Genomic DNA, 27,758 nt, shown 5'->3' with positions numbered 1-27,758 from the left:
TTTACAAAGTGATAATATTTTCGCTATCTAATGACCGCCATTATATAACTATGTTATCCTTTCCACACATGAAACTCAAATTACTAAAAGTAATTAAGGAGAGGTGTGAGACAAAAGGAATACGTCCATGATGCTAGAGTGAAGCTAATTTGTTATAAACATACATATTTAATAATTTAATTACTAAGTCGTAGTTTGATTATCAACGTAAAAAGACTTGCATATAATTCACACAATCACTAATTACAACTGTAAAAAGTTTAATATAATACATTGTTAGAGAGACTATTCATTAAACTCATTTTCAAATTATATGACTTTGTAAATTAGCATGGTTAATATGTCGTTAAAGAAATTACTAAATAAGATTTGTTCACGTTTGTAAAAAATTCCTATGACATGATCATAAATCAGGTTTGACAAATAATTGATGACGGTAGATGTCAAACAACATTCCTTCCATTTAACTTGAAAAATTATTGAATCAATAAATCCTTATTATTACATTGGAATTCCTGGGACTAACTTTCACAATTAAACTGTCGCGCGTTTCGATAATCAAATTATCGTCTTCAGAGACCGATGGTAAACTGTCTGGCTTCTGAGGATGATAACCTTGTTTTCAAAACGGTAGTCAAACCGGGTAATTGTGAATTTTGATGTAGTGGTAGTGAAATAGATCTATTTTATTTATATTTTTACTTAGATATTTGAAGATTTTCAATTAGAAAACACCTAAAATCAAAACAATAAATAAATCTAGTTACCATATCGATTGCATACACTGCAAAAGATACTGTAATGGGTAAATAAAATCTTTTAAAAATAAATCTCATAGAATAAAATATATGTTTAGCGGCCTGGAGACGGTGACTCAGACTAAGAAAAGCACGGAGTTGGAGGCGATCGAGAAGATGATGTTCAACGACAGTTTACGTCAGAAATAAGAACCAAAGTAATAGAAATAGGTCAAAAAGTAACTAAAATGAAGTGAAGATGGTTTGTACATGTGGCGACAAGCCCCGTATCAATATAGATATTTGAATTGAAACCAAACGAATCCGCGAAAAGTTACAAGCGACTACTTCAGACATCAAGGGATCACTTACTTTAATGTGTAATCACAACTATATTGTGGCGACCACGCCATGTGTCTTCCAATTTAAAATGCCTAATACAGGTACACATTTCTGTGAACTAATAGCATATATCTGGTACACGTTTCAGGAAAAACCAACACATTTACAAGAACATAAGCGAGAAGTCTTGGATCGTGGATAAATTCATTCTGACTCTAGACAGCGAAACGAGCATTCCTCGAACGCCTAGATCAGTCATGTCAAAGATACGGCCCGTGGGCCGCTTCCGACCCCTGGGCCGTATCATTAAGGCCCGCGATCGCAGAAGATGTGTCACAGAAAGAAGAATCATGTCAAGTCTACGGATGTTTATAAGTAATTTCAAGGGCAGCGCGTGCCTAGACAAGCGAGAGTGAAAGACAGTATCGCCATCTTTTAGCAGCAAGGAGAAATATCCTATTATTTTTGTCGAGAACGATAGAATCTTCCACGCCCTTCGCGTCTAAACTAGACAACAAAGTTGGGGCTGTGGGACATCAAACTTTGGACCATTTTCCTCATTTAAAATCATTGGCACAGTAAACCAAAAAAATTGGATGAATATTCTCAATTTCTGCAAAATTTGATTGCGGAATTCAATAATCGTTTTGAAGAATTTCACAAAATGAAATGGAATTCCCAATTTTCAACAATCCATTCAATTTTGAAGCTTCACAGGCACCAGTTCATTTGCAAATTGAATTGTTAGATCTTCAATCGGACAGTATTTTGAAAGAAAAATTTAATGAGATCAACGCTCTTACATTTTATACACAATATTTCAAGAGTTTGGATAATTACCCGGAATTAAAAAAGCACGCAGCGCGCATTTTCAGCATGTTTGTGAGCAGACTTTTTCCGTTATAAAAATAAATAAGAACAAACATCGCTTAAAACAAGACTAACGAATGAACATGTCCAATCAATTCTTAAAATAACTACAACGAATATGATACCTGACATCAATGAGCTTTTAAAAAACAAGAGAAGTCAGGTATCTGGATCCTCGAGTTCAACATAATTACCTACCATCTTTTATAACTTTGATATGATTTTTAACAACCGTATATTATATGCTTACATAATTTATTAAATAAAATAATTCAGATCATTTCGTTTTATTTTCAATCTGGCCCACCTACGAATTCAAAATTTAATGTATGGCCCTCTGCAAAATTGAGTTTGACACCTCTGGCCTAGATCTCTGCGGAGCTACGCTGTTCCTAGAGTTTCGACACGCGCCACTTAGTTTATTACATTAGAAAACTCACATTAGACCTTCTAGAGAAGCAAATTATTTGAGAAAATCTTTTTAAGAACGTGAAATAATGAGTTTTATCACATTTTCAATTCAATTTAAATATTTGTTCCGAATGTGTGTGTGTTCTAGAAGGATGAATGACATCAACGTTCATTCACCAACTTTAATTTTAATTTATAGAGCATATAAATAGAAACAACATTTATATGGTTTTATTATTATTTTTTTTTAAATAAATTTCATAACTAAATTGAAGACAGGTTTATTATTTGTTTATATAACTCAGGTAGCTGATATCTACTTCATTAAATTACCTATGTTCTTATGTATTGAAAACATAATGATTGTATTCAAAAAAGAAAGAATTAGAGCAATAATTTTAATGTAATCAAACACTTTAAAATGCTGAATCATATATTATGAAAAAAATATTGGATTGTGGGATACAAATAAATAAGTTTTCTTTTTACTCTAAATCTACAAGTATTCCAAAAAAAAAAATCATTACTTCGAATTAAAGAAGTCTTTTCTTTGGATAAGTAAGCTTGTGGTTAATTAAAATGAAATATTTACCTATTACTAAAAAGTAATTGAAAATACAGTTCATATATGTTAAAACAAACAGTCTCGACTAAAGCCATGTCCTCAAAGTATTTGCAACGTTTCGTTTTCGAAGCGTAAACACACTTAATCTATTTATCAGCACAGACCTGCATCCGGAGGACCTTGAGTCTCCTCCCCATCTCTTTTCGCCCGAAACCAACGGCGCACGCCACTGAATCTCTCCCTACGCCAACTTTTAGAGTCTCGACGAGAAATCCACTGAATTCGGTTTCAGTCCATGAACGTCGTTCAGTTAGAGTAGAGCTAACATTCTACGCGAAGTCAGCTACTCGGAGTTTTCGTATCTAAACTACAAAACGTGTTTTTAACTGATTACTATCTAATCTTCATACCGACTGTTTATTCTTTTGTGTTTGTCTAGACCACGAAGTGTTAATAGTTTTTATTTAAGTGTTATTTGGTGATTGTTTTTGTTGATTTTTGTGTTTTTTCAAGTGCGTGCCATGATTTTCAATTTAGATTTATGACAGACTATGGATTATGAGGATTTTTTGTGAGCAGGTAGGTTTTTTCAACTATTAGATATAACTACGTTAAATATAACCAGATTCATCCAACGCAACAGATATTTATTATGAATTAAATGTAACAGTATATAATATTCCATATTGTGAAACTGGATTTAATGCTATTGATGTTCTCTGTGCAACCGTTGTCTAGATTTCGATATTTTCTTTCAGTAATTATAGACGCTTTTTGTGATATTTCCAAGATGGATTTATTTATGAAAATATTTGTTAAAGAAAGTTATCACTGTTACTTTATTATACAGTTCTAGAAACTGATTTTACTAATTATGTAGTTTAAAAAATTTGTAGATATATAAGTTTCAATGAGGTAAAAATCAATTTTGGTAGACCTTGATATTTAGGTTGTATTAAAACACATTTTTCCGACTAAATTTGGATAAAATAATAAAAATTTAATTGATATCTACATTTCATCAATGTTTATACAAGATAACGAAAAATAAACATATTACAAATACGTATGACATAGTTACTTACCTAATATATTAGGTTAGGGTTATGCGGAATAAACTCATTGATTTTACGGTAAATTATAAAAAGTAAAAACTATTTAAAGATGAATAAGGTTAGAAAATGCTGAGTGTAATTGTTTTTTGTTTACTTGGACGTTTGTTTTGTACATTTATGCACTTTATTATGGATTGATTTTAAAATGAAATGCTTTGTTTGTTTTTTTAGTAACAACCATGCTGTTGCCACTTTGATAAAAATATGTGATTTATTTCTATTGCTGGCAATAAATAAAATACTGAGTAAAAGATATACAGTAAAACAGAATTTATTTTCAATTTCATCTCACGTTGCATTTCGGTAACAATTTGGAAAAAAGGAAAAGAGACCATAAACTTTTAGATTATGTCTATGTTGATAATGGAATGTTCAAAATGGAGGTTTTGGGTTGTTTCTTCCAAGAAATTTCGACATTTACAAAAAGTCAATTATTTCTGTAATTGTAAATGTGAGCAGAGGCGTACTTCTAACATAATTTTTTTTTCCTCCTTAGTGTTAAAATATTCTGTACTTTAACACATACCACGTGTGTTCCACGGGGTTGACTAAATAGTATGTTAGGTTAGGTAGGAATTGCAAAGAGATATAAGATCGTCAGCTGGTGTGCTTTTTTGCTAGTATGGAGTGCAATCTTTTTTCGTTCCATCGTCAATTAATATCATTCGGTGTCTTCTATTTTATAGCACGTTTCGTCAAAATATATAATAGATAGAATTCCACTTCCATATTTCTCCTAAATGGTGGACTATTATAGGTCTTAAGAGAATTCTTTTCAGATTGGTTAGGGAGGTACAACTTTCTTCGAATATCAATTCCTCTCCGTCAATATTAAATAGCCTCGGATGAAAATAATTGGTAATTCTTGCAGCATTTTTACGATACTAGTGAATCCCTCGCAAACATGTTTTTGAACGCCGCCGTTATTTAGTTCCACAGAAAATTTCCAGTACACATTTTATGATAATCGGTCAGCGATAACTCTTTTTTGTTCTCCAAGTGTAGATCATATTCCTTCACCAGTTTTCTAACAGCTTCAATATCTCAGGTATCTGCAGTAGACGGGCGACCAGGACGAAGTTTGCCTTCTAAATCCTAAATTGGCTAAAACAATTAACCAAAGCTCGATAATAATCTTTTGATTTCTGGTCTTTTTAAAACCTTGAAAATAATAGCGGGAACAAGTGCGAGAATGTTCTAGAAGGCGGTGTTGCCGCGTGTCTAAAATTTCCTGTATGACCCGTACTGCAATGAAAATTTATAATTTTTCACCATTATATCTTTTACTATCCATTTAACTATTATTTATTACATAATTATTTTGTTGATACATACATTTTGACAATATCCTGTCAGGTTATTTTGTTTTAATGATAAAAATGTTATCATTACCTAATAATACCTGGGACGAAGACACATCAGAATACGATATATAGATTCTGTTTTAAACTTATAAAAATGAAAAGATTTTGAAAAAGAGATTATTATAGATTATAGTAACCAAGACATGTTTGATTACTTTTACCTGTTTTCTGTGAACGCGAGTAGTTATAGTGAACCATTATATGGCGACCGTGCCATGTGGGATATTAAGATATGGTGCGGGCTCACATGATTAAATATCGGAAACATCTTATTGTATTAACATGCTGTTGATTTTGCGGATCAGAAATATGAATTGTCTGTCTAATTTCTGCTCGAAATCATCACCAAATAATGGTACGAAACTTACTTTTCGATCGAAAAAACGGATACTTGTTGATGTTCAACAATCCACTTGACAAATATTCATCTCTGTTGATGGGCTTCGGATCAGTGACAGCTCGAAAATAAATCAATTGAATGTGTACAATGAGTAGATGTATAGTTTCTTTGAAATATTTCCCTATTTTCAAGTCTGCAACATTACATAATTTTATTTTTGAATAATTTATCAATAAAAAGTTGTCGATCTTCGAGTGGAGCTAACTATTTAAAAAAAATTACATATTCTGCAAAGTACTTTATGGAATTTACTATTAGTATTATTTACGAAACAGGTTAACTAATTTCTTATCTATAGTTGCTTGACTTTTATACCTTTTCATGTTTGAATCTATCTAAATATAAAACGATGAATTTATACAAAGCTCTATCAAGGTAGCAGCGTAAAATTAGCAAAAATCATATAAAACATATAGGTATGCAAAATTTGTAGCTTTTTTGTTGCTATTTAGTTGCTGAAAACGATTTTGTTGTTAAGCAGTTAACAAAATGGAAACGAAAAATCGGCCGATTTTTCCGACCAGAAACAATTTTTTGAGTACATGCTAGCTTGAACTTGTCTTGTTAAATGGAAGGTACTGAAGAAATTTATTTGATACATTGAACAATATTCAAATGAGCCTAAAGACTAAGCAACAAAATGGAAACTAAAAATCGGCCGATTTTTCCGATCAGCAACATTTTTTTGAGTACATGCTAGCTTGAACTTGTCTTGTTAAATGGAAGGTACTGAAGAAATTTATTTGATACATTGAACAATGTTCAAATGAGCCTAAAGACTAAGCAACAAAATGGAAACTAAAAATCGGCTGATTTTCCCGATCAGCAACAATTTTTTGAGTACATGCTAGCTTGAATTTGGCTTGTTAAATGGAAGGTACTGAAGAAATTTATTTGATACATTGAACAATGTTCAAATGAGCCTAAAGACTAAGCAACAAAATGGAAACTAAAAATCGGCTGATTTTCCCGATCAGCAACAATTTTTTGAGTACATGCTAGCTTGAACTTGTCTTGTTAAATGGAAGGTACTGAAGAAATTTATTTGATACATTGAACAATGTTCAAATGAGCCTAAAGACTAAGCAACAAAATGGAAACTAAAAATCGGCTGATTTTTCCGATCAGCAACATTTTTTTGAGTACATGCTAGCTTGAATTTGGCTTGTTAAATGGAATGTGATGAAAAAATTTATTTGATACATTGAACAATGTTCAAATGAGCCTAAAGAATAAGCAACAAAATCGCGGTTTCAGCAACTAAATAGCAATAAAAATGCTACAAATTTTGCATATTTGACATTGCTACTTTGATAGAGCTTTTATACAATTAATTTGACAAATTATACGTAAAGAGCGCGTCTATATTATGAAATATTTCATTATTTTGAACACAGTTTCAAGAAAAATAGTAAATACTTCAAGTGAAACCCAACGCATATAAATTTCAATTTCCTTAGGATGAGGATACAAACTTAGCAACAGGTATCACCCAACGAATGGTCAGTAAAATTGGCACAAAATTCAGATTAGACAAACTTTTCAACGTCTTAAGGTGAAAATTTATGTTATATTAAGATAATCTTCATAATACTTGATGCCAAATTTCAACGATCGGTATTACGTATTCTGATTCAGTTACATCAAGAAATCTATGGTGACGGTCCCGATTGCAGTATACAGTTTGGTGATATTTTGCAGGATTTCTATAGTCACAATCCACGTTTTAATAATTATATATCATGTCGTCATTATCTCAGATACTGCACTAAGAATAATCCTCGCTGAATGTCTGAAGAAAGTCAATGTTTGAAGGAGAATAATTAATAACACAAATATTGGTATTTATCTTTTATCTCTGCAATTTTACGCGAACAAAAATTGAACCAATCCTTGTTTCTATATGTGCTATTTTATGAGATCGTGTTACAACATTTGAACCGGTGTTTTTCTGGGAGCTGGATTGGTAGACGATAACTACCATAGTGCTCCCAAGATCTTCAGATGTAACAACTCTATAAGGCTATTTAAAGTATCTGAATCACAAAATCTATACAAATTATAAGACTGATTTGGTGTTGGTTTTCCATGAACAGTCAACCAAGACCAGCTTTGGGAACTTTATTAAACTAGCACAGCAAAATCAGCAAAAATTACAAAAAAAACCTATTTTTTGTCTCTTGGTGTCACCTGCAGAGTCGGCAAATATTTATTTGATGCTACGTTGAGCAACAATTTCTTTCCTATTTCGTCGACAATCGACATTCAAGCAAGCATTGCCGATTTGTCAGTCACCGATCAAAAACACAGCCGATCTGCAAGTGTCTATTTAGTTGTTGAATTTCCAGGTGATAACAAGTGAAAACAAATTTATTTTACCGATTTTAGACAGTAATTCAAGACATCTTATTGTAAAGCTAGCATTGGTGGTGAGTTTTCGAAATCAGCAAGATCAAGAGAGTTTTTTCAGCAAATAAAATTAGACACAAACTTCGAGAGATTTTTTTTCAATCAATCAATCAAGGTTCTTGCAGTTTTTTGTTCTTGTGTATGCCTTTGTTTATAAAACTTTTCAAATGTAATTAAAAGTCAGTATTTAGTGGTTTAATGTTGAATACATAGATTGACATATTGACATAAGTTCTATTATTGTAAGTAATTAATTGTGGCTTACCATATCCTATAAAATAAACGAATTAACGATTTTTATGCCTACCCATACAACTAAAAATTAATCTTCTACGTTATTTTTTTTCCTGTATATCATATGTGTGAGGAAAAAGTCAAATACTCGATTCGTTTATAAGTTCATTTATAACCATATTTAAGAAAATGAAATTTCCATAAATAGAGACAATAACGCCTCAATTAACTGTTATTTATTAAATGTATTAATATCACACTGACAACAAATTTTTTTCCAGTATATCCTTTTCCAAATTCATTTACATGTTAAAAATGTGTCGTTGGAGTACTTATTATTTGACAGGTTGTCTCCAAAACAAATCTACCAAAAAATTGCAAGACTTGCAACAGTTTTGGTGCAAGACCAAAACCAAGACTGGACTCTACAAGAACAAGAACATAACACTGCAAGTCCGAGATTTACCAGATCTTGTGCTTGCGTTTACTTGGCACCACATAAGAATATCTTCGACGATTTGCTTTTTGTTAATAGGCCCCTGGACTCAAAAGTATTATGTATTAATTAATTTAATATTGCAATTCGTTTATTGTAAAATTATTATCTAAAAACGTTTAATCATATTTTCACTTTATTGAAGACTTTTCAAATGAGATAATAGAAAACCAACATTTCAATTGAAAAAAATCGTTTTCTTACACTATCAAACGTTAATACTGAGTTTATATATAAATAAAAACATTTTTACTAATCAGTTTAAATTTATATTTAAGTAAAAAATCAACATGAATGAAATTATGCTTCCACATAAAATAACCTGAAAAAACTGACTATATAAATAAGCGTAAAACTATAAAATCGCCCTTTGAGAATAAATATTTGAGTTTAGTGGTGAGGAGCTAGTTAAAATCGCTTTTATAAAAGGTATTTATATAGTATATACTCGTTTTTAATGATAGATAAAACTCTTATAATGTATATTCTTTATTAGAGTGCTTGCTTCTAGTTTATTTTACTTAGTGAGAGATTCGCAGCATCCTGAAATAATTATAATAACGTACTTATATGTATATTGGGAATGCAGCGACGTTTATATTAAGCTATTAATAATTGAAAAAATAAGCACACTACTTAACGCGTGTTAAGTTGTATAAAATTGCTTAAAACATTGAAAAATTATTATATATTAGAAAAATTTTATATTTGCACTGAGTGGTACAAACCTTCTCAAAATATAATTTTGTTTTTCTCATGCAAGATATATAAATTGTTCAATAATTTTTTATTTCGCCTGCTTTTAATTAGTGTACCGAAATGATTTTCAAACACTCAATCAAAAAAAAATTAAATAAGTGTTAGTCAACAATAAAATAATCGTTGGAAATGAGTTACCCTCAATCGAGAATATAATAGACACAAGACATCGACTTGTATAATAAAGTATTCCAAAGAATACAAATAATACTTTCGAATGAAAATAACACAAGATGTAACACGTGGCACAGCAATCAAAAAAAGAAATATACAGAACAGATAAGGTATATCTATGATGAATGGAATATTAAGTCAACAAATAATATTAAAAGCTAACAAACAACGAATATGTAACAAGAAGTTTTGGCAGCGACGTGTGGCAGATAAAACAATCAACACAAAAAATGCTAATGACGACCGAAATGGACTACAGGGTAAGGTCAGCAGGTGAATGCAGGAGGGACAGGACAAGAAACGATAGAATAAGAGAGATAAAGAACAAAACAAAGAATGTCAGACAACAGAATACCTAAACGGGTACTAAAGTAGATACCACAAGGAAAAAGAGAAGAGGAAGACCACGGAAAAGCTGGAGAGACGACGTAGATAAAGATAGAGATCTAACAGAAGAAATATGGCAGGGTAGAGATCTAACAGAAGACATATGGCAGGTTAGAGATGTTTCAATCAAGAATTTAATCGATTCTAGATACAACAGAAACACTAATGATGCTAGATGCTCGAAATGTTTTATAAATGTGCCTGTGCGCTAGATGCACTAAATGTTTTCTAAATGTGCCTGTGCGCTCGATGTACGAAATGTTTTTTGAATGTACCTGTGCGCTCGATGAACGAAATGTTTTTTGAATGTACCTGTGCGCTCGATGAACGAAATGTTTTCTAAATGTAGCTGTGCGCTAGATGCTCGAAATGTTTTCTAAATGTACCTGTGCGCTAGATGCAAGTGCGCTCCTCGCACCTCACCGACTACAATAGAACCGGCATAATAATTATAAGAATTCAGATTTTATTTGAAATTTATACATATAGAAAGTAAACAAAATATTTTCTTGATAATATTGTATCACACTTTAACGGAAGTTTGTCAAATGATAAGAACGGTTGCGTTCATATCAAATAAGTTTACATTTTGGTTCAAATACCTATTCAACTCATTAAGGAATGGGTTATTGATTTTCAAATAATCCTCAAAATTATAGAAGATATTTCAAGATCTTCATAAGGCTACTGTACATTGATAATTTCGATATACTGTCATTATCTCAGTCACAATAAGATATCAAGTCAATTAATACTTGAAAACATTGAGTGATATTCATACAGGTTGTTTCCAAATTTATGCGACAAAATTCTGGAGGTGGTTGCTTGTATGGCATTAAGAGACTTTCTCATAACAAAATATCATCAGCCCACCCCTTTCCGAGATATCACTCTTAAAAGATTGTGATATAATTGAGATCTTATTTTGTTTTTAGTCGAATGTTTCAAAAAATGGAGGGCACATCATTTTTCCCATGTTTTGAGACCTTCTGAACACGATTATGATGGTTTTTCGAATGTCTGTAGTTTATATATATATTTATATATCTGTTTAAGCTACAATTCTTATTTTCGTCTCTCGAGCAATTGCTATGGGTCCGATTTGGTTCAAAATTAGCAAACATGGCTTTTTTGGCGGCGGATTGATGTTATTAGAGTTTGGTTGAAAACAAATGAATATTTCGAAAGGTCGCAGTGCAAAAAAAGTGGTTTTTGACCTTTGCTCACCTCTGCAGGTCAAACGAAAAGCGACTGAAAAATGAAATTTCACATGAAGGTTCAATTAGTTGCGAGATGATTTCCTGTCTAAGGTCGAAACTTTCTATCTCCACCTCTCTCCATTTTATGGTCATTTTTGTTATATTTTCTTATTTTCGAACTTCGCATGCAAGTAGGGGTGATGTTGAAGAATTGTCTTTCTCAAGTTCAAAGTTTTCTTCTTCAGTTCTTCTAGCACAAAACGCCCGAAATCATTTTGATCGTTGTGATTGTTGAACTGAACCGCCTCCTATTTAATGAATAATACGAGTATGATCGTTGCTAGGGTGATTTTTTTTACTTCCCATTTTCGAAATTTCTTATCATTATGACAATTTTTTCTTTGTTGTCAATTGGAATTGAACAAGAGGATTCGAGACCACCGAGTCTATCGCCGAGTATTCAGTACAAAAAATTCGAATTTTGTGATGGAGCTCTGCTGCTCACGGCTTTTTTGAAATTTTAGTAATGCTAAAAACAAGGGTGGAATTAGCAACCCCTACTTTCTTACATATCAAAACTTGTTTTCAAGATGAAGTTTTTATAAAGTAAAATTATAACGTTAAATTCTTGTCTTAATTAAAAATATTTTTTATTGTCAAATTTTCTCCCAAATCCAATAGCCGCAGAGAAAAAAAATAATATAATTCATAATTTTTTTAATAAATCTTGTGCTAGAAACAACCACCTCCACAATTATCACGTATGGGTAGACGGAAATCCCCATGAGATTATAGAGTAACTATTTTAAAAAAGTTTTTTCAGTAAACTTCTGGGTATTGTAAGGAATAACTTAATTGGGTTATATTTTCAGCCTCAGCCATTGGAATGGAATTCCTTACATCAGTTTTTTCGAAAATGATCTCCCTGAACTACTTGAAGACATCGCAGTAAATATCAAATGGTGCTTCAGAACACATCAGACGGTTTGCTAGGCTCCAACATTGGCCTCATCGATCTCCAGAGTTGAATCCATGCGATTTTTTTATGAGGTTACCTTAAATCATTAGTTTACACGAAACCAATAGTTGATATCAGTGATTTGAGGGATCGTATTCAAATAGAGTGTAAAACAGTAGGCTACGTTTCTGTATTTTGGCTAAAAGCATCTATTAGCATAAATTTTGAATTCTGGTGGTTATTTTTTTTCTCTGAATCTATTGGTTTGTGGAAAAATTCAACAATGAAAAATATTTTTAAATAGAACAAGTATTTTAAGTTAGAATTTTATTTACTAAAAATTTACCTTGAAAAAAGTTTTGATATGAAATTAATTAAGGGTTGGTAATTGCTCCCCCATATAATGTAACAGGAATATTGAGAACGTCCCCGTAGTTAGTCCTTTGCGAGTGAACGAAAATTCCAAAATTTTAAGCATTAATACTCAATTTTAGTCCCCACCTTTTGAGTTTGATATCTCGGTAAGGGATGGGGTGGGATATTATGTTATAGGACAGACCCATCTTAAACTCATACGAGCAATCATTTCCTGAATTTTGTCGCATTAATGTAGAAGCACCCTTTATATTTACATATCTTTCCTAATCTTTATTAAAGAATTCTGAAGAAAAATTGAAGACCAAGGGATGATAAAATATTTATCTGAAGTCTTCTAGTGGTGAGACCATCAAAAAACTTAATAGTCTTCTAATTTATTTCTTTTTTGAACGTTCTATTGTGCAATTAGTTGAGGTATATACAAATTCGTTTAGATCTAGTAAACTTCTACCAAATATTAGAACAAGATGGCGTGTCTGTACACCAGAACTCCGTTTCAAATTTGCCCCTTTTTATATAATGTTGACTATTTCTGTAGATACATTTGGAAAAGTGTTTCTCTTTACAACCAGGAAGATCACACCTATTTTTGGAGATGATTTTTCTTTAATTAATCATTTTTTATATAGGAACGGCGGTTTTATCCATATTTCCAATCTCGTTGTTTTATTTTTTTCAAAATATTCTCCAATAAAATGTTGATACGTTGCTATACCCTTGAACCAACATTGTGTTTTGAATGTGAGAGAAGAAAAAGGTCTCATTGGGTGTCAAGGTTTAGGAGCCAATTAACCCAATCTTTTGGTTAGTTAAAATTGTTTGAGCTGAATTGTGAGATGATTATCACTTTCGCTTCTATAGTTACTTCGTTCTCGCCCAACTTGTTTTAGATTTAGCTCGTCTTAAAAGACGAGACTGGCCTTGGTCTTGCAGAATTGATCTTAGTTACAAGCAATAAGTAGTCCTCTTACGATTGAATAGCTTTTATATAAGAATTGTTTAAATAAAAATCATTCATCATCAGGAAAAGACTTTTCGACGCCGCTGTATATTTTCCGCGTCGTGAATTTTAGTTTGATATCATCACGGTTCTTCTTCAAGTATTTTATTTATTCCATTGCATCCTATGTTATTTAATTCTTTGAATTTAATTTACGAAGCTCATGTCACAGTCGTTGAGTCTAAGCATTTTTCAAAATAGAATTACCATCATGGCGTGAAGTACCTGCCAGTCTGTATTATTAATGTAATCGTTGATAGACAGTTAAATGAGATTAGCATATGTCAACAAATGATAAAAACTTAACTACAAGAAGAAGACGTTGCTGGGCATTCAAAATTTTACGTCCAAGTCTAGTGTGAATGTACTTTTATCGGCCGCAAACGATTTATCAACATTATACTAACAAATAAAGTGTTCGCATCACCAACCATTTAAATAAAACTACAATTCATCATTACCTTTAAAGCCATTTATCAATTTAATAGTTGCAATTGAACGTTAGTGTCGCGGGAAAGGTGATTTATATTTTTCCTAGTTTATTACTCCCTGAAAATTATCATTTGGTGACAACAGGTGATGCTACTTTCTTTGAAATGTAACAACTTGAATCCGAAACAGTTTTTATTAAAAATCCTCAATGTCGGCGACAGAATCGGCGGTCATCAAAATGTATAATGTTTCACTTGAATATAAATATTACAAGACTAAAAAATATAATACAGGAGTATGAGGAAGCATCGAAACATTGATTTCCTGGATTGAAACATAAAGAATTGAAGCTTTAGTATTTATATTTGATTTATTGTTGATGTTAGAGGGTTTCAATGGCTCGATAAAGTGATTATTACCCTGTACCAAGGTGTCAATGACTTGATGTCTCATCAAATTTAATTCAACCATACCAAAACATTGCAAGAATATACAGAAAGCTGATAAGAGTTCTAAAACGTCGATGCTTCTAGTTATTGACATGAATGTCAATTATTATTATTCTTCATTCCTATCGCGTCTGCATCGCGTCTCTCAAAGTAAAGCTTTTTACTACGCTGATATTCTAATCGGTAAATTTTTTCTGTGGTGCCGCATATATAGTAACTTTGCCACCACTTCTCGGTCTTTTCGTGAATCGGAACACTATTCATATACTCGAAGTCTTTGAGAGGCATTGATCACCAAATTATTCAAGTAATTCGCAATAAATTCTCGCGGATTTTACATTATCTTTCACCAAAAAACCAATAACAATGCAACAGACTCTGGTACATCCAACTATCATCGCTATTACTACACTAAAAAGCGAGGTTATATCGGTCGCGGCTGTTTTCTACGCTTATTAACAAATCAGTGTAACATCCAGCGCAACAACCACTTTCAAGACAAAAAAAATTTCGTGTGTTATTCAAAAATTCCGGTTTATATTCGAACCACCCTCGTACAATTTAGTACAAATACCTTGAGAAGCAAGCTATGTGGCTAAATCTAATTTTTCCCTTGATTTGGAGATAACTTTTAGGGGTTGTGGTGATAGTTAATGTGAATTATTGCATTGAACAAAAATATTATATACGAGATATATCTACAAAGTAATTTCCGTGCGGTTATAAAAAAAAACCCGTGTACAAATACTGAAAAAATATTTATTGCTTTCAACCATGTAGGAACATCTCCTTTTAGCTGGTTAAATTTTTAAGTTTTGACCACCAAGGAAAGGTTTTAGGTGTAATAGTGAGAGATGAAACTAGCTAGGGTCGATGTCCGGACTGTACGGAGGATGATCCAAATTCCTGTAGACAAAGTTTTCGAAATTTCAGTTTTTCAGTTTCAATTTCATGAATTTGTAATCGTAAGATTTGCAAAAATTTCATAGCAAGAGTACTAATTACAAACTTACGGTTTAGCTTAAGCTTCTCACTTGGTTTAACTTTCTTTGCATTTAGAAAACGAATCACAGATCAAATTTTACACAATTAAGGCTGAGATCATAAAGAACGCGTTGACAGCAGCGATCTTAAAATGGCGTGAATAAATTTCTTCTGCTTGAATCAAGGTAATTGCCGCGCAAGTTCGGAACTGGGATCGCAGCACTGCCGTTGATAGAATCAGAATTTACATTGTTAATTCTTGCATCACCTTACTAGTGATTAAGCCAAAATCAGGTCCTTGCCTAATGCCAAGATCAATTCTCATTGTTGTTTTTACTTCAGCGATTTTAATTTTATAATGTAGTGGATTCATTTGGCATCTAGTTCTGATCTTTTCACACTGTATCATCTAGTGTATTTTGCGTGTATGGTATCTTCTATCTTCTATCAATTGGGGAATTGTGTTATGTTGGACAACTCTATTTCCTTTTCACTTTCATATTGCAGATCGTTTACTATAAAATTACTCTTTTGGAATATGAAACTACTTCTCATTTTCCATATATAAATATGAGTATGATAAACATTTCAAATGAGTTTAGTTGCGCTCTGTATAAAATATTGTTATTTGAATTCAGTTAATTGATTAATTGTGAATTATGAACAATATCATTGGAACTTCTTTTTATAACTCTGATTTGAAATATAATACAAATACAATCGAAATTTCGATTGAAGTTGATTATATAATGAAACTGAAGTTGATGAACACAAATTGATGGACACATATTTAATTTACAGATTAATTAATACCTATAATAAACATTACCATATAACATTATTACCTTCTTATTATCTAAGGTGTAACTTTACTTTACGATCTTAACGGTACGTTTCAAATAAAACTAGTATTTGTTACACGTGGATTATAAACTTGTTTGAGAAAGTTAGTAAGCTCCGCCTGTTTGGTAATGGCACAACCTAGGCAACCAATTGCTTGCTTGAAGGTAATTATAACCAGTTTTTAAATTAGGAACACTAAAATTCGGGGTAACACATCAATAAGTGAAAAATGATAATTTACAACGTGTAATAGAATCACATTTTAAATGAAACTATATTATAAAAATGTAGATTGAACAAACTTGTTGTTCTTGTCAGAACAACAGGAAAAGTTCAAAAAACAAAAATTTGTATACTGCATGTCGAGAGTACTTCAATTTTTTTACTTTTACTTTATCTATTTAATCGGAATCAGTTCTAAAACAATTTTTTTAGGAAAAAGCAGAAAAAATAAATTATGTATACATGTATGTGCTGAATCTAAGTAAAAAACTCGAGGTTGTAACAACTGACTTACTCTCCTTCCTATGTATGTTAACCACTTTCAAAAATTCCCTTTTTTTGAATTTGAATGTATGTTTTTTCAATATTTCGTCATTATGACCTTTTAATCTATTTTCTAAATACTGAGATGTCTGTCCTATGTAAACAGCGTGATAATCATTACAAGGTAATTGATACATAATATTATTTCTTTAGTTTTGGATGTTTTAAATTTTAGTTTAGTGAAATATTTTGATAATGTCCTGGACGACTTATACTAATATATTTATTGAAAAAATTCGAATGATTAATATAATTTTGCAAGTCAATGTCGAGTCATATTTTGATGAAGAAATAGATAGAAAAATCAATTTTTCACCTGCTTTAAAATTTATTTCAAATCAAAAGATATAAAATCAAAACAATTAGTATACAAAAAAATATAAAAGGGTTTAAAAAGTAAGATACTTAAGGAAATTCTAATTGTTGATGTAAAAAATTGTAATCCAAGTATTTTCTAAAATACGATACAAGGGAATATTTGAAGAAATTTCGTTGGTAAACCTCACACATGAATGGTTCGCTCCGAGGCTGATGACACGAATTACAAAGAGCCGACAAATTTTATGGTCAATCTGTACTCTCTGCGACAAGCGACCTTTCTAGTCGTATCCTGTTTCACGAATTCTTCCGAGACGTTTTCTTCGGCTAATAAATTAAATACATCAGTTCTTAAAACACCAACCCTTACATTTTTGACCCCCAACTGTTACCAGACCACTGTTGAATATTGAAAAGAACCCGCAGGTGGCTTCGAATTAAATTAGGACAATACCTACATATATATCTATAAAACTATATAACTTTTAGAGACCGGTTATAAAATATGAATATGTCGTAAATCAAGAAAATTTCATTAGTGAATATATTGTTGAGATAAAAATTTACAAGCGGTAGCGAGCACCCTGTATCTTTGGGAAAATGGTCGAACAAAGACATTAAAATAGTCCCCTCTTCGAAATATTTCTTTCAATGACTTTATTAGACTTTTAAAGTTCGGTAGTAAATTATTAGGGGACTAAACTATTGAGTAATTGCTTTTATTCAAATAACAAGTTTTAAAACGAGCTGGGAAATCACTGAATCACAAATTGCTTGTGAAAGAATCCGAAAAGATGAAGATGAATTTTGGCTTGCTTTGCTTGTCTCCCAATCCCCTTTTAATTTTTAACAATTTCACTAAATATCTCAGAACATATTAATTTTAGAGAGAAAAACAAAAAATAAAGATCATAAATATTCCTTTCTATATTAACCTGATCCTTTGTTTGGTAAGGCTCATCTCTGCAGAAGTAAAATTGCTTATTTTTCTCGCGTTGGTCACAAGACAGAGGTAACGCTTGCTGCCGCCCGCTCACACACTTGGAGGATTTTAGGTTATGTTAGTTTAGGTTAGTAAATTTGACTGTACATAACCTTTTTATACCTATAACTTTGAAGGAGGCTGAAAGGTAAACGAAGCTTTGCGAATTATCTTCACGTTTCGAGAACTTTTACTCTTGTTTTCCATTTTTTTTTTTCTATTTTTGCCTCATTTTGTCACTACCTCACTCCCCCTTTTCTCAAATCTCTTCCAACTTTTTCCAAACATTTTTTTCTTGGTCTCTTTCCCACTTTTATTACCTACTTGTTTTACCAATCCATCTTCTTTCATTGTACCTAAATGTCCCAACCATTTACCCCTCTGTGCCTTATACTTGGTTGCTTTTAACCATTCAAAAGGTTCTGTTTGTTCTTTTTCTGGATACTCCATCTGACGGTTAGTCGTAGATAAACTATAGTTTTTAACTTGCGGTAATATCCATAATAAATTTGAAAAAACACATGCAATTTTCAACGAGATCTCTTCCAAATAGGTAATATGTCATCAGCGCCGATTGTGCAGGAGAGCGGCCGGCCCGTTTGACAAAAGGCTACTGGCTAAAGTGCTATTTTGACGAAAGAGATGATTTGTTCTTCATACAACTTGCCCCAAATAGATTCCCTTGCAAGGGCTGTTTAATTTGCCACAAATAACGATTTTACGACTGTTAAAATCCGTGACATACACCAGATGAACAGAAAGATCGATAGAATGGGGCAAAAACAAAAAGATTTTATGTGCACGAAACCTCTTAATTTAGATACCAAGTGTTAAAGGTAAAACAAATATGGTATTCCTTTTATTGTTCCTTTTCATCGCATCACCGTTTTTTCCGTGATTTTTCTCTCTTAGGTATACTTAAAAATACTTTATTTGGTGTAGTAATGTTAGTGTTGGTACATTTTGATACAATACAATATTTAAAACGAATCTTTGTCGATTTAGGCTTCGATATCGTTACAAAAGATACTGTCGAAGCTTGGTGGGCGAAACTAAATCGGTGCTGGCGCATTCCAAGAAGAAATAAAGGCTGAGTAAACATATTCCACTTTCAAAAATTTATATCAGCTCTATTATGAAGGTTAGAAAAGTGCGGTAATTTGCAAAATTTACACAGCGTGTCCAATCGTTTAAAAATATAAATCCAGCATCGTACTCATTGGTAATCAAGAATAATCCTTCAAATTTCCCCTTAACTTTTGTCACAATGTCTTGTGAAGCAGCATCACTTCCTCGCGAATTGCAGTCTTCTAATTTACCGCGGCTTAAGTGAAATATCATCAGGAATTATTTTTCTGCGGCTCCATTATATTAAAACAATCATTATTTATAATTAAAACAACATTTGCAGTGACATCGAGCAATGCGAAAAACTCTTTGATTAAAATCACTATTTGTGGCATAGTAAATTGGAAAACTTTCATCACACAAATTATATTACTTTCAATATAAAACAAATAAGCTGCGCCTATGTCATTTATTAGAGTACAACTCTGCGTTATTATGGAGGAATTGACCAGGTCAAAGGCAAGTGAACAAAATTCATGGCAGTCCTTATAAGCGAAGAAACGAAAACAACTTAATTGGAGCAGTATATTTGAAATAATTATTACTGTTAGTATGAACAAAACAAAAAGATAAAATCTCACATTTCAAAACCAAGGTTGAGACAAAATAAATGATTTCCGACTACAGTATATGTATAAAAAACAGAATGATATATAGTAGATTGAGATTGATCTGGGAAAAAACTTCCTTAAAAATATTATGAGGCCATAAAAACGTTGCAGCGGCGTTATTTACGGTTTCCAAGTTCAAGTCACAACATATCCCCTATTTGCATTCTATTTATTGCAATAAATATTAATTCTACTAATAAAAGTATATTTCATAAATGATTACACTCACTATTATTAGCTTCACTTGGATGTGGGTTTGTTTCTAATTGTCCTTTGTAACGTATCATTGTTAGTGTATCCCACCACTTTAATTGCGCTCGTTAGCCGAGCGGGCTAAGAAGTCAACCTCCGGATTCGCCGGCCGTGGGTTAAAATTTTTAGAAAGTATCACTGCATATTTTCTTCTTTTTACATCGAACCAAAATTTTACAACTATCTGCCCTCTGTTGGAGATTTACTACCTGCATCAGTATTACTTCAGAATTAACACTTCAAATTTTATTATGCACATTCATGCATTCTCTGTTGGAGATTTACAATACCCATGAGTAGAACTTTTATTTTTTTTGGAAATAAATCGAACAAAAAAGTGGAAAATATAGTAAAAAAACACGAAAAAAAAAGGATTTCATAGCGTATGAAATTAAAAAGTGTTTCTTATTTCTCCTACATTCATTCATTATTGTTTTAAGTTTGTTTTAAAAATTATTTACAACTTTTTAGTTTGATATTCTTTAAAAGCGTGTTTTTCAGTTTTTTCAAACTACATTTATTTTTGACACAAAATTCAATCAATGCAAAAATCAATGTCGTTAAAAATCAATCCTTGTAACATCAAAGTTTTTTCCTTCGTCTAGCAATTCGCTCTACTTTCATATTTGTTCGAAATTAATTCCGAGAAGAACCAATAAAGGTCTGACGGTGGCACGGCTCGCAATTCTTCATGACACTAATTAAAATAACTCGAATTAATTCTCCTTTTCTGTCAGAAACTGTCGGGATTATTGGACAAAGATGGTAAATAATACTCACAGAAAAGGTAGGCAGGGTCCACGGTGACGTTCGTCTCTGAGATTTTAAAACTAATTATATAGCTAGTCTAAGATAAATCATAATTTGAGTCTTTAATTTAACATACCAACATCGAATTTTCAAGGATACGGACTAGAAAGACGTCCAAGTTGTCGTACATGGTCGAATCCTTTTTCAAACTGTTTATTCGCACTTATAGTTTTCAAAAGCACGTCATATTGGCAGTGACTAGACATTTCTCCGCTTTTTTATATTCAATATTGAAATAATCGCCTTTAAGACTGTTCTGTTCTTGTTCACCTCTTTTATGGTTTTTAAATAAGTGATTAAATACCTTTGCACGTTCCTGTTAAAGGTGCAATTCCATGTTGACTCTCGATGCTGGCTTAGAGCGTCAAATGTGGTATAATTTCGACTGGAGCGACATTTTAAATTATAATGCAGCGTTAAATCTAAGTGCGATAAGCTTCAAAGCGCTGAAAAAAAACACTAAAATCTCTGTCTATAGTGTAATGTTTTTCTTGTATTTATTCAACTTGTTTTTCAACGTTGGGGTAAATTCATACAAAACATTCTTACTTATCTAATAAATTTAAGCACTTATATTAGAAAGAATGAACTATGCACTAAAAACTGAACTACTCTTATTCTACTTAAGATAATTATCGAAAAATACTTATTTAATTTATTCAAATTGACCGATTACTTTTTACTATTTCGATCCGATAACATTCAATTATTAATCACGGACTTTTTCGGTGATAAACAAACTATTTATACAAAAAGAATTTCTTGACAATTCGATTCTAGAAAGAAAACAAACAAATAAAAAGGCTTTCCACAAAGTAGTGTTTCATACGAGAGAATATACATAGAGGTTTCGTCCTCAGTGCAACAGAATCTGCACGCCGCATTATCTTCTAAGTCTAGCGTCTTCAGGTGTATGTTGAGGCGACAGTGTCCCTATAGACTATATTTAGGTTGATACACTCAGCAGATCTTTCGTTATAGTTTCCCGGGAGAGTCCCAATAATTGATTTTGCTCCCATCTACCTTTTTTTCCCATGTTTTTTCTATTGTTCTGTAGCAGATACCACAGAAGGGTTCAAGTCACGTTTTTTTAGGTAATCCCAAACGAGTTTGGATTTTATGATATTGGAGCTTAAAACTCTAATGGCTGCTTGGCTATCGGACAGTACGATGATTTGCTGTTTGCAATAGTTACTCTCTAGATTAAACTGGACACATTTTTCAATTGCATAAATTTCTGCTTGAAAAATGTTAGGTGAGATGCCTAGACTTTCAGGGTGTTTGGTACGGGGCCAGTACATTCCTATTCCAGTTCTATCTGCTACTGTAGATCCATACGTATACCATACATCATTTCTTGTATGGTGTTAGGGCCCCCTACAGCTTAGTATTAAAGTAAACTTTTTCGATGCATTATTCTATGGCATGTCTCAGGTTTGGTTATTATTTAGGGACGGTTCTTCTTTGATGATTCCGTCTCTGAACATTCTGTTGCACATAAGTCTATTCCTCGTGGTATTCAGACTAGTACATCTCCAATATTCGTACCTTCGAATAAGCGATCTGTCCTCTAACTTTTTCTGCTGATAAATACTTTTAGGTAGGCGTTGAGGTAAAAGTAACAGTTGAAGATCATCAAACGCTACATCATCTTCATTCAATTATGCGTGATTGAATTCGATAAAAAGCGTATATCCTTCTCGTAATTATTTTCAGTTGATTTATGTTTATCGATAATTATGTGCATCTAAAATACGGAATTAAAAAAAGGAAAAAAACAGAATAGAATCTCATGTGGTAGTCACGCATACTTTTCAATTCAGTTGGCATGAAATGTTAATGTTTTTTTAATAACATGTACTTGCTATTAATGAATGTTTATAAATACGTTCTCGTATAAAGTTACACGCAATTCTAGAAATCTTATAAACGTTGTCAAAACTACATGACGTAGGGTAGGTGTATCCAATAACGTGTTATGATGTTATTTTTTTGTATATTAATCATTTTTAAACTCAACGAAAAGAAGCACTTATTTTTGAGTTGGTATTATCTGTACCTTTTCCATTAGTCTTTCTTGTATAATACTTTCTAATGCCTCAAGAGTTGTTAAATTCTCTACGTCCAATCTTCTGATTAACGGAAATGATGATATCATCATTTTAACTTTTACACTATACAAATACAAATAATCTCATGTCATATAATGGGTTACCATATCCTAAGGGTTGCCCAAATTTTAAATGAAAATTCAACTACCTTTATTTGATTGATGCTTGTGATTGGTATGGTTGTTTTCAGAAGGTTCAGACATTTGCAATTACCCTTATCTTTACTTATGTTGTCTTTATATAAACCTGTTTTTTCTTTCGAAGAAAAATATGTAACGCGAGGTTAATCAGAAAGTTTGTCACCTCGAAATTTACTTCCATTCCAATTGCGTACCAATTCTTGTTTTTTACTCATTTGCATCTTAATTTAGGAGACCAGGCGTGAAAACAGTATCGCGAAAAACGATGGGGATTTGTCGGAATGACAAGGGATAGCAGAATGTGCCGTTTAGTATCTATTCGTGAACTTTGTCCCAAGGTAAATGCTTAACGGGTCGGACCTCTTACATGCAGGTGCTTGTGTTTGTTTTTTCGTTTTCTAGTACTTAGTACCTATATTTTTCGACCCGGGTAATCCTTCAAAGTAATCTTTTACAATACCGTTCGTTTGTGTCACTATTCAATCCATCTTTATATTCAGTTTCTCATGATTGGTGAATATCTAAAATGTTCACCAATAATTTCATACCTCAATGACGGTAAACACGAAATTACTTTGATAAAGAGAATATTAAACTGAAATTACTAAGCATCTGAATTTGGTTCAATGAAAATACTATATACATATATAATAATAATATAAGTTATCGATATGAAATTATCCCGTATGACTGAAAGGAAATCTTGAAAAAAATATCTGTTTATATTATGGGTATTAGTGTCAGCTTTTTATAGGTTAGGCTAGAACTAGATTGGTTCACTCGGTAGCCTGATGCCGTTTATTTTGCATAATCTTAAAACTTAGTTTATCACCTAACCATCTACCTATCTTTTTCTTTTTAATAGCTTGTTCTCAAGAATCTTTAAAATAGAAGTTTTTACTTTTTCTATTTCTAATTCTGCTATATCTTCGAGATAATCTAGTTTGTTGTTTCTTCTTCTCTGTTACACTCTCTGCAGTGGTTGTCCGTATCCATTTCCCAGTTATGGACCCTTGTGACAACAATAAAAAGCAATCGATTCCTTATGACCATATATCCTGATGTTTCCGAGGATGATTAATATCTAGTTAGACCAGCTCCATGCATAAACAAAATATTGCGTTACCATAGCAACGAACAATAACTTATTAGAAGTGTAAGTGTAAAGTTTGACGTCAAAAAAGTAAACCAGAGTTAAGCTTAATACCCTTGGTGACCAATGTTCTTCGTATGCGACCATGAAAAATTGGACTGCAAGCTTCAAAAGAGGTAAATTTTCCATTGAAGATGATGACCGATCGGAAAGGCCAGTTTCTGTGTGAGTCCTTGAAAATATCGATGCAGTACATGACATGATTCTATCAGACCGTCGAATTGGGCTAAAACGGATATCTGAAGCACTGAATATTTCATATGGATGCGTTCATCATATAGTTCACGTCAATTTGGGCGTGAGAAAAAAGTGTGCAAGGGTAGAAGCATCGCGTTCGATCTGTGCATTCGATTTGAAAACTATCTACACTTCTTAAGCCGAATTGTTACTATGAATGAGAATTGGGTACATTTCTACGATCTCGAAACAAAGCAACAATCGATAGAATGGCGACACTTTGGTTCTTCAAGACCTAAGAAGTTTCGTGTCCAAAAATCTGCTGGAAAAGTTCTTGATTCAGTTTTTTGGGATTGCCATGTATTAATCATGATTGCTTTTTTAGATAAGGGTAGAACAATAACTGGAAATTACTATTCGACATTACTGACTACTCTACGGGAAAAAATTAAAGAGAAAAGACGCGGAAAGCTATCCAAAGGCGTTTTGTTGTTGCAGGACAACGCCCCTGCACACAAATCTCATGTTGCCATGCAAAAAATTCATGATTTAGGTTTGAATTACTAGAACACCCCCTTTATTCACCAGATTTGGCTCCGTCCGACTATCATCTCTTTCCTCAACTGAAAAAAAGTTTAAAAGATCGTAAATTTTCTTTCAACGAGGAGGTAATAAAAGCTGTGGAGGTCTGGTTTGCAGAGCAAGAAGAAACATTTTTTTGAAAGGTCTGGAGACGTTGCAGGTTCGCTGTAAAAAATGTATCTATTAAGAGGAGAATATGTTCAGTAATAATTTTTCAATATATCCTCGTAGATTTGATTTTTATGCTAATAGCTTCTTCCTTCAATTTCATCGGTAGTAGCACTTGGTGGATCGAATCTCATTAGGTCACATTTTCTAAAAAAACAGCGAGCTTCGGAGCAGTGCTTCTACAATCTTTCCATACCATTTGTATAAAACAACTTCTTTGTCTTAGCTCAATACTAATCAAAGACAAAATCAATTTGATCATGAACGAGATAAGTCAAAACCTTAGGCTATTAAACTTACGACATTGTAGTGATAGTTAAAAACGAAGATGAATTAACAATTCAAGCGAGTAGCAAAGAGATCCAATCTGGATATATCTTCTTAGGAGAATGAATTCTTTAAAATCTAAGGAACCAAAGTTGCGAATTGTTTATATATGATCAGTCAGTGAATCAATATATGAGCTTCAAGCACTTCGGCTTCAACATTAACAATAATAGAAAACCTAACACAAGAAGTGAAGTGTTAGGGAACACAGGCTAATATGGGATTTCTAAGCGACATCAACTAGAGAAATAAGCATTTGTAAGTTGAGACCAACTTGAGAATTTATCCGTGAGAGATTAGTCATGTCATTTGCTTGAGAAACAATAACCACAAAAAACTTATACTCTCTACTGAATATCCTAAGGAATGAGGACACAAGACAAATTTGCGTGGACGATATTGTAAGATGGCTAGAGGTAGAACAAGAGACTGGAAAGGTAATCTGGTTATCTATTTTGCATTATTCCTTTTTGCTTTAGAGCTTCCTTCCATTTTATAGTGTCTAGATAAACAATAGAGGCTTACTTAAGTGCTATGAATTACATCGCATCGCGACATCTTATTACCACATTTGACTTCGTTTTTAAGGCTCTCTAGCTAGCTAGTGTAGATTTTTGTAATTCTGCTCGATACTCCATTTTCCGTTAACTGTCTGGTAGTCTTTCCTATTCCATAAATTTCCGCTTGAAAGATTTTACATCCAGTTTTCTTTCTGCTCTGCCATCTGTGACGTTTGGGACTTCCTTCCTTCATGATGAATTTTTCATTCCAGCCATTCACTTTTCTTCTTTCTTTGTGATCATATAGTCCATAGTCTGTATCCTGAGCGAATAGATCTTTTCTTCTTAGTCCAATTTACCGATTATCTGGATAGTTATCCATAATATTTTTACCTCCAAAGGTTTTTTTTTTACAAACGAAGTGAGCCTCTTAAAACTACACTTTTTATGAATAATTCTATAGATTGCAGATTTAGGACTGCTTCTATTGTTACTTCTGCAGAACTTCTTCTGAGTCCAGTGCTGCTATCTTCAGTATTTTTGTTATAAATAATCCGTTTTCTTTTTTGTTCCTTAAAATGACAAGAAGTGGAATGAATTTTTATAAATTTTTCATTTTAGTACAAAAGGTGCTAAACGTTTTAATTCAAATCATATTGATAAGTATTTGGTTTCACCTCGTGTAAATTGAATTGTGGTGAATGATTTATTCTACTGCATTAACTATTTCTTCATATCTTTTCCTTATGTTTATGGATATCTTTTGCAGTTTATTGTTAGCTGCAGGTTTACTATTGGCTACCCGTCATCGAATATTTACAATTATTATCAATAAATCAACAATATGATAAATCTAAATACCGAACTTAGTAAGTACCAAATATTTGAACCACAAATTGATGATAGTAATCGCGAGTGTCTAGATTTAATTAATTTCGGTAATTAAATTTTTTGATTGGCAGTATTTAACCGCGACATTCAACCCTTTATTAATATATCCACCACCTCAAAATCTGTATTCACACGCCGCTCCACTCCCGATCGTGCATATTCAAATCAAAAACTTAATCCACCCCATATCCATATGTTCCATATGATTGAATGTTCCAAATAGTCCGTTATTTTATTATAAGCAATATTACTATAGCGTGTCGCAATCAAATCCTGCCGCATGAGGGGAAGATCGCAGTGGTGGATGTTGAAGTTATTTTATAAGGGTGAAAGATATACAATAAGGATGAGAATATTTTGATTTTTAATAATAATACTCATGATGAGTAATAGAATTATTTGTATCGATTAAAATGATACATTTTGTGAGGTTAGAATGAAAAAAGTTGTTACAAGTAAAAAAACAAGTTTATGTAACCATTGATATTTTGAATTAACAAGTTTTCTCTTGATTTGCCCCTACAAATTAAATGAAACATCTAATATAACTAATAAC

At 32.3% G+C, this 27,758-nt stretch overlaps 1 protein-coding gene across 2 annotated transcripts in view; it reads left to right on the top strand.

Moving 5' to 3' along the window:
• The first annotated feature begins 3,180 nt into the window (after nt 1–3,180).
• The window catches only part of LOC130899996 (LIM domain transcription factor LMO4-B-like), a 176,120-nt gene continuing 151,542 nt past the window's right edge, over nt 3,181–27,758 (top strand). For both annotated transcript variants that reach the window (XM_057810278.1, XM_057810277.1), the window contains exon 1: nt 3,181–3,504. The gene's annotated coding sequence lies outside the window, so the exon portion shown is untranslated. The remainder of the gene's footprint in view (nt 3,505–27,758) is intronic.

Source organism: Diorhabda carinulata, chromosome 12 (assembly GCF_026250575.1).
Source record: "Diorhabda carinulata isolate Delta chromosome 12, icDioCari1.1, whole genome shotgun sequence".
Lineage (NCBI taxonomy): Eukaryota > Metazoa > Arthropoda > Insecta > Coleoptera > Chrysomelidae > Diorhabda > Diorhabda carinulata.
Note: the sequence above shows the minus strand (reverse complement) of the source record. Positions and strands in the feature narration are given on the sequence as shown.